At 38.2% G+C, this 12,330-nt stretch overlaps 2 pseudogenes; one reads left to right on the forward strand and one right to left on the reverse strand.

The window, feature by feature from the left end:
• Positions 1-714: 714 nt before the first annotated feature.
• On the reverse strand, positions 715-1,523 carry LOC148570233 (E3 ubiquitin-protein ligase RING1-like; annotated as a pseudogene).
• Positions 1,524-5,344: 3,821 nt separating this feature from the next.
• On the forward strand, positions 5,345-9,136 carry LOC110269425 (protein FAR1-RELATED SEQUENCE 5-like; annotated as a pseudogene).
• Positions 9,137-12,330: the final 3,194 nt, after the last annotated feature.

A 12,330-nucleotide genomic window follows, 5' to 3' on the forward strand; every position in this document is an offset into this window, starting at 1 on the left:
CAACTCAGAAAAATCTACTGAATCCAACTATCATATTTATATTTTCTAATTAACATTGTAAATTTTTGGAACCTATTTTGGACAATTTAATTATTTAGTTAAACGGTTAATTAATCGTGGTTCTTACACTTTCTCTATCTAAGAATATTAGGTTCGTTTAAATTCAGTGTCTACATATATATTATACAAACATGTCGCTACTAGATTACTTTTAGTAACTTGTAATTTTGTTTGCTGATAAAGCCAAATAGTTAAAATTAATTGGTGTGAAATAAATAAATTATCTCTTCGTCCACAAATATACAAGTCACTTTAATTCAATACATGGTTTAATAAATCATTAATTTTAGAATAATTATTCAAATCAGTTCCTAAGAATTTTAAAAGTGAATATTTAAGTCTCAAAAAAATTAATATCTAGATTAATTTTCTAATATTTTTCTCCGTCAAACATAACAGTCCTCAATCGATTATCCAACATCATTCACTAACAAAAAATACTGAATTGGCATATAAATTTGCACATATGACAGTTGAATGTCTTTGTGTACGAGAAGGACAAAACAGTAACCCTGACCTAAAAATTCAAAATTGTGTTGTTTTAATAAAGAAAATAACTTATCATACTACAAAAAATGGCATCACTTATTAATAGTAGTAACATACTATACAAAAAAGAGATTCAATCCTAAACAAACTTACATATCCTTCGGTTCAATCCAAATTTTCTTGCCTACTTCCCCATCCCCTGTCACCACTTTTCTGAGGAGACCCACCCGAGCCAAATGGGCACCTCAAAGATATCCTAAAAGTCCTCAGAATAGGTATACCCCAGACACATCATCATTGCTGCCACCACCATCGCTAGACCTTGAACCATTGTCGCTAGTGTCCCCTTGGGATTTCGATTCTCATAATTTGGGTCATCGATAGGCAATTCATACGGGTAATCAAAATACAAATTGTGTAGTTGAAGCTACGGAAGTAAGCAATCATTATGATAGACGTGTTTGCAAGGCATTTGCCTCACTCATCCTTGCAAATCGCGCATTGGTTATGCTCTGAGTTCAGCAACTCGTCGTCTACTGTCACCGTCAGAAGATTCTTCATGGTGGTCTTCGGTGCCGGCGGGGTACCATAAAGGTTGGGATCATTTTCGGATAGCTGTTGAATCAACTGCTCGAGGCCGAAACTGAGGAAGTAGTCGCCAATGGTGTTTGTCGGAAGGCATAACCCTTGGTTCGAAGGGTGGTTGATCTCAAATTGTATATTTCCTCCGTCGGCGCAAAAGCCTTAGAGGTGGTTTTGAAAAAAACGTAAACGGATCGAACACATCGGATCGAATGAATTTAGGTCCTGGTGTGGATCCAGAGGAACTTGAGAAGATGCGAAGATTTCGGAGGTCGATGGTTGTGGAGGAGGCGATGGCGGAGGATAGCAGGAAAGGGAGGAAGGACAAAGGATGGAAGGGGAGTTGAGCATCTATCGGGGGAAGGATCGGGGCCAAAACTGAAGGAGATGTTTTTCGTTGGGGTTAGAGACACAGTTTTGAAATTTTACGCTAGGGACTGTTTTGTCCTTCTTGCACACGTGAACACTTAACTGTTGTATGTTCGAGTTTACGTGTCAATTCAGCATTTTCCGTTAGTGAGTCATGCCAAAAAATTGATTAAGACTGTTATATCTGGCGGAAAAAAATATTTGACATTGATCTGAGTATTAATTTTTTTGGAAATAAAATATCTATTTTAAAATGTTTAGAGACTAATTTGTGTAATTACTCTTAATTTTAAAAATAATTTTGTTAGTTACCAACTTTTGTTTAACCAATAATAACCCAATACGGAGAAAAATACTTAAAGAAAAAAAAAGAATATTAATCAAAAACAAAAATTAATTCTTAAGCCTTTCTTATTTTACTTACCCAACCCATCTTGTTGATCCTTACCTACTGAAAGGGATTTTTGAGGTAAGAGAAGCCCCCGTCCATCTTTCAGTGATAAGAAAAGTCGAAGATAGATTCGTGTTTTCGTTAGCTACAATGTATTTGATTGAAAATCTTTTTAGTCGAAGCAGCCCAATGAACTAATCGAGGGGTAGCAATAAATGGGCTGACAATATGAATAGCATAAAGGATTTTTTCAGTAAATAATTTAATTATTTTAGAGGGATGCTAGAGGCATCGACTTTTATAATTTGTAGCCATCAAATAGTCATCAATAATGATTTTAATGGTGCAAGATTTCATCTAATAACTCACTTTTCTTTGTTGGTTACATGCTGGCCAGAATTTAAAAAAATTGTTGGCCCCTAGACTTTTCCATTATTTTATATATAGATATATGTAATTTATAGTTTAATTACCATTTTGCATTACTTTATATATCTCGTTTATTGTATAAACAAGTTAAGTTTAAGTGTATATCATTTACATTGTAAAGGAGATAAGACACAGTTCACCATACACACATATCACGTTTGCATACGTGATATATGGAAGAGAGTGATCTTCATGTATCTCGTTTACAGTGTAAACGAAATACGATTAAACTCAACTCATTTACATTGTAAATGAGATATTAAAGAAGTTAATTCGTTTGCACTATAAACGAGATAAAGACAAAAATCGTATATCAAAATATATAACTCATGAGTCATGACTAGTGGAAACATAAGAATCTATCTATCAGGTGGACACCATTCTAAAAATCTATGGTATATCCACGAGATTAGTAGTGACGTGCATCTAACAATGTTAGTGGTAGATTGATGTGATGCAGAGCATAACGAGTAGTACGTCCATGCGAGTATAGTGGATCACTAAGACAGACTGCAGCACCTCTCGAAGTTCTCTAATAATGGCAGCCACCTGATATGGACCTGGTTGTTTGACTTGTCTTTCATCATCTAACTTCCGATCAATAACAGGATGTAACACCTCGTGTACTGTCAGAGAGTGGCTGATCTGCAGCAGCTGACATATGCCGTACTCGGTTCCTAAACCATATTAGCTTGATGAAAAATGACTCCTTCCTCTGTGCCCCTGCTATTGAATTTGAGGAAGCGTAGCACCGAGAGATTCCTCTACCCACTCCCAGGTTAGGTACTAGTACCATGTTTAGAAATCACGCAAGTACCCACCCATATTAGCTCTCCGTGCGTAGATAATCCAATGTGGTATGTAGTATCTTGCAGAGTGATGGTGCACTCACCCTAAGGTAGGTGGAAAATGTGGGTCTCTGGACGTTAATGCTCCACGAATGCAGTAATCAGGAGGTTGTCAAATATAAAGTTCCTGAGTTGTACCGTGTCGCCAAACCCAGCCTCCCTCAAATTAGGGAGAATGGCGTCTGGTGGTGCGAAAGTGTGACTAACTCACTAGGGAGTAGTAAACGAAGCTTCTATTAAAATATAAAACATTTTAATAAATTAAAAAGATCTATTTAATATATGACATATTCGAAATCAAAAGTAAAAATTTAAATTTCGAAATAAAAAGATAAAAATTATAATAAATAATTATTTTAACAATATTACAACCAATATTCAGTAAAATAAGTTATATACCATATTTCAAATTAAAATTTAAAATTTGAAATTTGAAAAAAAAAAACGTAATAAATATTTATTTCATATTTCTTTACTTATTATTCTTCAAACTAAATTAAATTAATTAGTAAATCTCTTTTGAAAAATTAATTTCCTAAATCACACATTTAAAAATTTTATTTAATATTACAATTAATACTCAACTGAATAATTTAATAACATTATTTATCGCCTAACAAAAGCAATCTGACACCTAACTTATTTTATATTACTAAAACATAAGTTACTTTAGTTATATATAACAATACTAAAATTTTATAAAAGTACTTTAACTATAACTATATGTATTTATTTATTTAAAAGAGGAAACAACTACAATGACCTGAAAGTCGAGCGCTCCAATAATGTGTCATGTTTTGTTCAGATAATTGATATCATCATTTTATGTATCTACATCGCCATAATATCCTAACACTTTAAGAATATCAAGAAAAATATTCAAATGAGAGAAAAAGAAAGTTAAAGAGGATGTAAAAGTAACATGAATAGCCATGCTGTAAACAATTTTTTTTATAAACATGAATCTTATTTATCTTGTTTATAGTATAGGAAACTTTTCAAATGGTCCAGGCATCTTTATTGGAACTCTGAAGATCTATGTACGGTCAGGTTAAAGGTTAACATTTTGTCTTGTAGCACATTGTGAAATATCCATGATATCCCTAGAACAAATTTAAAAGTCACCATAGGGGCAGGTGACTGGCATCAGCCGAAAGAAAAAATGAAGCCAATTTATAGCTGAGCCAGCCGATGTACAATGTTGGTGGATTAGTCCTTTTTTGTTGACGCTTTTGGCGGGGCAGTAGTGGGCCTAAGAAGAGCAAATCCCTAGAGGAAATAGTGTCGGCGGCTAAGGATTGGGTAGGTCTAAACTGGGGAGAAAGTTATTTGGAGTGGAGGTCGTTCGTCACCGGTGGTGGGTGGAGCTCGTCGCGGCAGGGCGTGAGGCTCTGAAGGTCAGTCGCTGTCTGCCTGCTGTTGCTTTCTCGGAAGCTCCAGCATACAAAACCAGCAACCGGTCCGTGGTGTGGTGGTCGTTGTTGTCACTTTGCTTATCCGATCAGTTAAGTTCTCAGCTACCATCGCCGTCGGTAGTCATCCGGGCAAGTAAGCGTCCGTTAGCGATGTTAATTTATGTTTAACTATTTTTCGATTTCATTAACCTAAATTGAATCTGTTGCCGAATGTTTTTATCGTTGTTGAAGTAATGTTATGTGTTAGCTGAAAAGGATGATGTTTTTGCGGTTGAAAGTTATTTTAATTAAATGTGTTGGCCAAAATGATAGTGGCCTTAATTTGTTGGTTTGAGTTGAAGTTCTATGTAAGCATATGAGTATTCGTAGTGTTCCAATCGTCCTGTGTAAGTCTGTCCACCTTTGAGACTCACTCTGGCAATTTTCATTTCGTTTTCGATTTAATTTCTCCATTGAGATAAATATTTTACGATCTTGTTGAAAACTTCTGCGATGTGTTAATGTTGGGTTAACCGCATTTTCGACCTCATTAGGTGTTTGAGCATTAATTGTGTTTTGAAAAACATTGAGGTAACAGAGTTTGTTTTTTAATCCCGTGACAAACCCCTGAATTTGCTGCTGCAAAGAATGCTTTATACAATTCGTTTTGTTTGTGTAAAATCCTTCGGTATTTATTTTGTGACAACTTGGTTTGTAGCTGTATTGGTAGCAATGTTAGGAGGTAGTGGTGAATGTGTTTGCTTCTCTGTGTCGTAGTTGTAATGCATGTGGTGTTATTCGAAGTCTTTGTTTGTAGTTGGCAAGTGGATGCTGTGAGGATGTTGGAATCATGTTGGATAGTAGATGAGGTTGTAAAGTAAGGGTTTTTTTATCTACGTAAGTGCCAAAGAAGTTTGTGCAATCCCTTGTTTATTGTTTGTTACAGTTTGACATGTTTGTCCTTTAGGTAATAATGGCATCAAGTAGCAAGTTTTGGAAGGATGCGTGTATGTGGAATGAGCCTCTTGCGGATTTCTGGATGGAGGGCAATGGTGGTGTGTCGAATGCACAGGTACGATGGGTATACGTGCCATTTTGTTTTTATAGTGTGTTAGTGGGATCTAATTGGATGGGAATGGTCTGATACACCATATCGGTGGTATGGTTCATGCAGTTGGTTGTACTCTTAGCAGGTGTGAGGGTTATGTTGTGAGAACTAATATTCTATGTGGTGACTATGATGTGATGAGTCTGATGCGTAGAAGAAATGCTAGATTGGTGTTTTTTTGTTAAGTTAGCCGTGGCTGTAGTATCTGTTAAGTTTGCAAAATTGAACTTTCACATTTTAAAGAAATATGCACTACTTGCATCTGTGACAATGAAAGTCGACAAGCAAATCCTTTATTAAATAGTTTGGCATGAAGATCTTGTTGTGGCCAACCACTATGATGGCTGGGTAAACTGTATGTTAAATTATAACATGACAATGTTATAATTATAGTAATATTATAATCCTGAAAGGAGTTTTTCAGGTCAAGTTTTCAGGGCTGAATTAATAACCATGTTAGTGCCTATGAACATTCCATTTGCAAAATTAAATTTGAAATAAATTTAAAATGAAAGGCTTTGATGGGCAAGAGCTTTAATATGCATGGACGTGCAATATTTAAACAGAATTCATTCCACATAATGAAGTTGATTGCGAAATGTTTGTCTTTATTCTTCAGGACACAATGTTTGATACGAGAGTGGAGGAAGATGCTGAGTTATCCGATTGGGAAGGAAGGGGGGCTTCAATGTTGCCCGGATTTTTGGGTTTGGATGGGTTGCGAGCAGAAGATGTTCTTGAAATGGAGTTCTCTTCACCTCAGGAGGCAGGCGGCTTCTATAACAATTACAGCCGACTAAAGGGCTTTGCATCACGGCGAGGCAAGACGGTTAGAAACACTGCCGGAGAGATCGTGCGGTATACTTTTGTTTGTAATAGGCAAAGATTTCGAGAGAAGAAATGGTTGGAAAAGGTTGATCGCAAAAGGGAGCATAAGGTCGTTACCCGATGCGGATGCATGGCGGAGATGAGGATAAAGAGGAAAGACGGTAGTGGGAGGTGGTATGTTTCGCGTTTTGTCGAGGAGCATAACCACAAACTTGCGTATGGAAAGCTTGTTGATTATTTTCGGTCACACAGGAAGATATCTGAGGTAGAAGTTGCTCAGCTAACAAGCATGAAGGAGATTAGGATTAGCATACCTAAGATTTATGAGTCTTTCGCAGCACAACTGGGGGGTTTTAATCTGGTAACATTCACAAAGCAAGATATGTATAATGAGATACGGAAACAGAGAGGTCTGCAAGGCGGAGATGTAAGTGCGGCTATTAGGTACTTGGAAGGTCTGGCACGCATGGATGGGAAAATGTTTTGGCGTTACAAGTTGGGGGCAGGGCAACACCTATGCAACTTGTTTTGGAGCGACGGTCGTTGCTAGGAAGATTATGGGATTTTCGGCGATGTGCTAGCATTCGACGCTACGTATGGCCGCAACAAGTACAACCTACCCGTTGTAGTCTTTTCCGGAGTAAACCACCACAACCAGACATGCGTATTTGGAACAGCAATGGTCTCATGCGAATCGCAGGAGTCATATATTTGGGTTCTTCGCCAGTTTCTGGAATGCATGCAAGGTAAGGCACCGCAATCGGTCATCACGGATGGCGACCCGGCCATGCGGATAGCAATCCAGTCTGTATTTCCTGATGCACATCATCGGTTGTATGCCTGACATCTGCTGAGGAACGCGACTGCTAACGTAAGCGACCCGAGATTCACACAAATGTTTAGACACTGCATGTTGGCAGATATGGAAATCGATGAGTACGAAGCGCATTGGGAGGCAATGCTTAACGAGTGCGGTGTTAGGGAGGTTGAGTGGGTTAAGGACTTGTACACCAAAAAGCACGCTTGGGCCATCGCATACATCCGCGGTAGATTTTTTGCTGGAGTCCGGACTACCTCTAGGTGCGAGTCACTACATGCCAAACTAGGGAGGTTTGTCGAGAGCAGGTACGGGGTGTTAGAATTTGTCAGAAATTTTCAAAGGTGTGTGGATTTTCTGCGTGACACCGAGAACGAGCTAGACTTTCGTTCATGGTACGGAACACCTGTGCTACAAACAGAGTTTGTTGAGCTGGAAAAGTCCGGGTGGACGATGTTCACCCGCGAAATGTTTCTCAGATTCTGGGATAGCCTGAAACGGTGTGTTCGTGTTAGAATTTGTGAATTTAATGAAACTGAGAACCCTCATGCATACACTCTCCAGAAGTATCGAAGGCCTGAGATGAATTGGAAGGTTTATAGGGACCCTGTCGCGAACAGATTTACTTGCACCTGCATGCGTATGGAGTCGTTTGGTATTCCTTGTGTGCATATCCTTTCCGTGTGTGTTAGGCTTGACTTAGTGGAAATCCCTGAAAGCCTTGTGCTGCGCAGGTGGTCTAAGGCAGCCAAAATGGAGGTTCATAACCAATGTGGTGAGCAACACACTGCTGACCGAAGTGTGACCTATAGGACACGAGTGGGTGCTTTCTCCCAGCTTTGTAAACGTTTAGGGCGTGTTGCGTGCATGAGTGATGAAGACTTCAAGCTTTACTCAAAGAAGCTTCTGAGTGATGCTCTCTTCCTTGAAATAAAGAACGGCCTAAGACCTTCAACGGATGATCTCACAGCAGCACAAGATTGCGGGGTGAAGGACCCGATTCGTGTTAGAACAAAAGGCACGGGTCGGATGAGTCAAGCATGTGGGTCTGCCCCGAAAACCAAAAGAAAGTGCAGCACATGCGGGAAGCTAGGGCACCGGAGGACTAGATGCCCCAACGGAGGCGCGCAACCTTCACCAAGGAATGATAAATCACCTGCTGAGATAAATAAACGCAAGCGATCAAAGGTTACCGCCTTACTTATTTCGTGCATGGACTATTTACTATGACACGTTACCAATAACACTAACTCCATAAAAAGTTTCAATACCAATGCAATTTATTTCCTGTAACTAAATTAATACTGTATCAGGAGCAGCAGTAGTTATTTCATTAATTTGTGTCTCAATGTTTTTTATCTCCAATATTCAGAAAAATAAGTCTGTTGGTAAATAAAATCAACATACTAATTAATGCACGTAGGGGATTGTTGATGTGTTATTTTTTGGTTTACCATTGAGTTGTGGGTTAACAAGTAACCAGTTTTGCAGGCATATGATATGGTAACGATGATGGGGAAGGAGCAGTCATCGTCGTAATAAAATTAAAGTCTAAATCGCCTTGTGGGCTTTTCTTAAATTGCTTTCTTACCAATTTGTTCTTGCTTATTACCGAGTGCACACTCATTATTTAGCCATTGCATTGTTCATGCTTCATTACCAACCGTTATCACTTCATTATGTTGGTGTTAACAGTTCTGTGGTTTGACGTTCTTGTCAATGCAACAGGCACCCGTCGTTGTCGGAGAAAAAACGCAGCCTGAAAATCCATGTCAACCCGTTGGCTACATTTGGGAACATTTTTCGAATGGAGAAGTGTGACAACGGTCGACTGACTTGTGAGCTGTTGTTCCAACTATGCTGTAACCAAGAACATGTTATGCTGAAACTGCATTTTATTCTGAGAACTTATGTATGCATATGTGGATATTGTTAATCATAAACTGCAAACTCTAATTTATATGTTATTTAATAGCTACAATGTTACACTCTGGCCTCACTCCCTTTTATTGGTAATAACCAATGCTGCCTTGTGGATTCGAATTATAAATTCCATTATCCAACGGGATTTTTCTGCTGAGTGGGATTTTTACTACACTTTCACAATGATTTTGTCCCTCTGCGGTCAGTGTCGATGCATGAAACTTCTGATTTTGCTAATGTAAACCCTTAGAGTTTTTTGTACATGTGTATTATAGCAATTCATTTAAATGGAACTTTTCCTATAAGAAAAAGTTTGTCTTTCCGTAAATCACAAATAGTCCTAAGTTTTAGTTTGATTGCTTTGCAACATTTATAAATGTAAGATTCAGAAATAATCAAGCCCCCCCTCAAACGCATTTAATCAAAATTTAACAATTTGGAATCTCTTCATGAGCACAAAAAATCTTTAATCTTAGAGATCTTGAATTTAAAGAATAATTTAATGACGCAAACCTAAATAAATATTCGTTCTATTCAGTGTATATTATTAGTTTAGTAATAAACAATTAATGTTAATGAATATATTTTGATTATATTGTTAGTTTAGTAATAAACAATAAAGACTAAACAAAATTAGCTAGCGTTATTAAGAAGTCAACTAATCTTGCTTGTTTCCTCAGTTTCGTTGTTATACTTATAATTGGTAATTATTCTGTGTTCTAAAAACGAACGCATAACTATTTTTGAAATTTGTTCAAACAGGTTTTAGGGTTCCATTACAATAAACAAATCCTGATTTGTGCCAACCAGGTTATTTAAAAGTTACAACTACAACTTACTTGTATGCCCAGAGTGTTATGATGATTTTCATTTCATACCATGGTCATGCTACACATGTTCTTTCCCAACAATTGGATATCAGTCTTATAGCTTTTCCTAACTAACATGACCAAAGTCAGCTGACAGTTTTTATCCATTTTCTTGTTCATTCACGGGGTAACATATGGAGAGTGGGGATAAGTACTGCTATTAATCTTAAACTAGCAATAACTTCATTACTTAATATAATTAGTTATGGTCAACATAGTTTTGAAGCAAAATAAGCCAAACATGTATGCCATGAAGGCAAAGCAAAATGGCACAAGCTGGGTACAAACTCGTTTTGGCCATAAACCCCCTTTCAATAACAGTTGCCGTAACTTGGGGGGTGTGGATATTGTGCTCTAGTCTGTCGACAGGACCACTAGCATCCACACACAAAAGTGGCCATCCTACACATATAGAAGCAGACATAGATATACTACACTAAATCAAAATAATTTAACGACACCAGTAAAAAAGTTTACTACTACAAAATTCAGTTTCCAGGCTTAAAATGAAAGGGTTATCTTTAACAAAAAGCTCCAGATTTGCATCGTTCGGCGTCATGTGGAAATTGTTTCACTCCTTTATGCGAACTAGCTTCTTCCACGCTGCGTCTGCCTTCGAGACCACTGTTGCCCTGGTCTCGTTACAATCCAAAAGCACAATCTTGGTTGCGGTCTTCATCCTTAATTTGAGCCGGTCCATCTGCTTGTAACAAAGGGAGACGGTAAAGATTCATCTAATCCTTAAAAGAGGCACATGGTAACATAAGGCATCACATACCTGCCAAGGAAGGTTGGAAACTTTGAATTTTCCCTCTGTTTGAATCCAGTTCAGAATCCACAAACATGAATCGTTGCTGCAAAATCGGACAATCACATTTCAATCATATTTGCACTGGGGCTTGTGAGGTGACATGTTAAGAAACAAAATTATTACCATTCAGGGTAACTTAGGACTCCATCGGGGTACTTAATTGGTTCCCAAGTGGTTGGATCAGAACTAACATGGGAAAAGCTCAGCATGTTACATTCCAGTTTGAAGAACTGGCTGAGCATTAGCAGCTGCATCCAAGAAAGTCAGAATGGTCACACGTAACCGAATGTTAGTCGCACTCACAACTGTAAAACTTGTGGCATTTTGCATGGAGGCAAAATGTTGGGCAAATTCGATAACACTCACAATGGTTTTCATGTTGCGTTCCCTCCGCTCCGTGTGCTCCGGAGCTCTCGTCACATCTAGATAGTACACCCTTCCATGCTTAACGTCCACGACCATCAGATACCATGTGTATGTTGGCTCGCACACTGGGACCAAGACCTGTCAGTAAAGAAGGATCAATCATAGGTTATAACTTGAGTGAAAAATTTAAAATGTGGAGTGAATGAGATGGTTAACAACATGTTCTAGACGACTAGTTGCCGGCATCCATCTGTTCATGTATTTTCTTGTAATGATATCGAATGGCCTCATAGCAAGGACGTCCTCAGCAAACACGGAAGGTGTGTACCAAACACGAGGAGGCAAATACTGGCATGCTCTCATGGACGCGCTCATAAGGATTATGTTCATAAGCTGTTGAACCAGGCAAAACAAAGGTGTTAGCATTCCCATCTGTTTTATTTTTCTTATTTGGGAGGCACGGTTGGATGCAACTCACGTCAACATTGGGCATATAAACCGGTGATAAGGAGTGGAATCCTGCTCTTGGGACTTCCAGTGTTGAGAACTTGAACAGAATTTCCCTGGAATGTGTGAAACAAAAAATCAGAATCATTACCGAGATTATGTTCGAAAAAATATACTACACATTCTAAATTTATGAATAACCAGTATTTGTGCCTACAAATATTGGTCATTTTTTCTGTAAATGTAAGCTGCCATCTTGCATTCTTCAACTGTTAGGTCCATGTGGACTGTTGGCCTAAAAACCATTTGGAATCCCTGAACCAAAACCCAGTCAATGTCATCTCTTCACTTTAAAAATGGTACTAAGAAATCAAATGCGTGATGGTTTATACACTAAGCATTTAGTGGTTCGAATCCTTACCAGAGGAATTAATAGCACGGGAGACTGCATTACATTCACCCTTCCATAAGGTTTGAATGCACTCCCATCCCCTAAAGACGAGCCATTAACATTCGCGTTGCAATTATGCTCATTAGTTGCGCTCTTCCAGCTGTCCATCTCTTCCTCTCCGGTCATATGGTTAGAGTCAATTTTTTTC

This window comes from Arachis ipaensis, chromosome B3, assembly GCF_059453495.1.
Source record: "Arachis ipaensis isolate K30076 ecotype BB chromosome B3, ASM5945349v1, whole genome shotgun sequence".
NCBI lineage: Eukaryota > Viridiplantae > Streptophyta > Magnoliopsida > Fabales > Fabaceae > Arachis > Arachis ipaensis.